This window comes from Penaeus japonicus, unplaced genomic scaffold (assembly GCF_977035675.1).
Source record: "Penaeus japonicus unplaced genomic scaffold, GWHDUDI00000001_assembly GWHDUDI00000037, whole genome shotgun sequence".
NCBI classification, from domain to species: domain Eukaryota; kingdom Metazoa; phylum Arthropoda; class Malacostraca; order Decapoda; family Penaeidae; genus Penaeus; species Penaeus japonicus.
The window spans coordinates 19,994,975-19,995,636 of NW_028234439.1; positions in this window are offsets into that span (position 1 = coordinate 19,994,975).

The window sequence follows — 662 nt, forward strand, 5'->3', positions numbered from 1 at the left end:
AAGTCTGTGAAATTCCTGATTCAATCAAGTTGCTATTTATTGGCGTCAATCCTTTGCCTGTTACAGTGGTTCTTTGGTAAGTTCGTTCTGAAAGTCAGGACGGTTGGTTCAGGGTACATGTATAGAATACAGTCTCTTAGCTTATTAAGAGGAAATGGGTTAAAGCTGTTCACGGAATATCTTTCAGGTACAAAGGGAGCTTTCAATTTGCCGGGAGATCTGGGTTCTTAATGACTTTGATTATTTTTTATATTTGAATTATGACCTCTGGATATAAGCTGTATTACCATTCCAGTGACCTGTTGCACTCTTGCTCTTAATGGAATTAAGTCTGGTCCAACTATGTTTTGTTTTGTGATATTTTGTATTGTTTTGTATATTGCTTCATGCCTTTTTTTTATTGAGATTGAGTAATAAGAGTGAAACAGGGTTGTAATCTAGATTACCTACATCACAAGCACATATACTGTGCAAAAGAATCTCTGACGAGTTGAAGTGGATTACAAGGCATTTGTATTTCTGTTTTTTGTTTTTTTTTCTCTCTCTCTCTCTCTTTTATTTATTGTGGAGATTTTGTCTTCAATCTGAGGCTGCTTCGAGATCTAGGAAACGACCACACTGCCACACTGAAGTCAAATATATTCTAGCCAAATGGCAGTAAA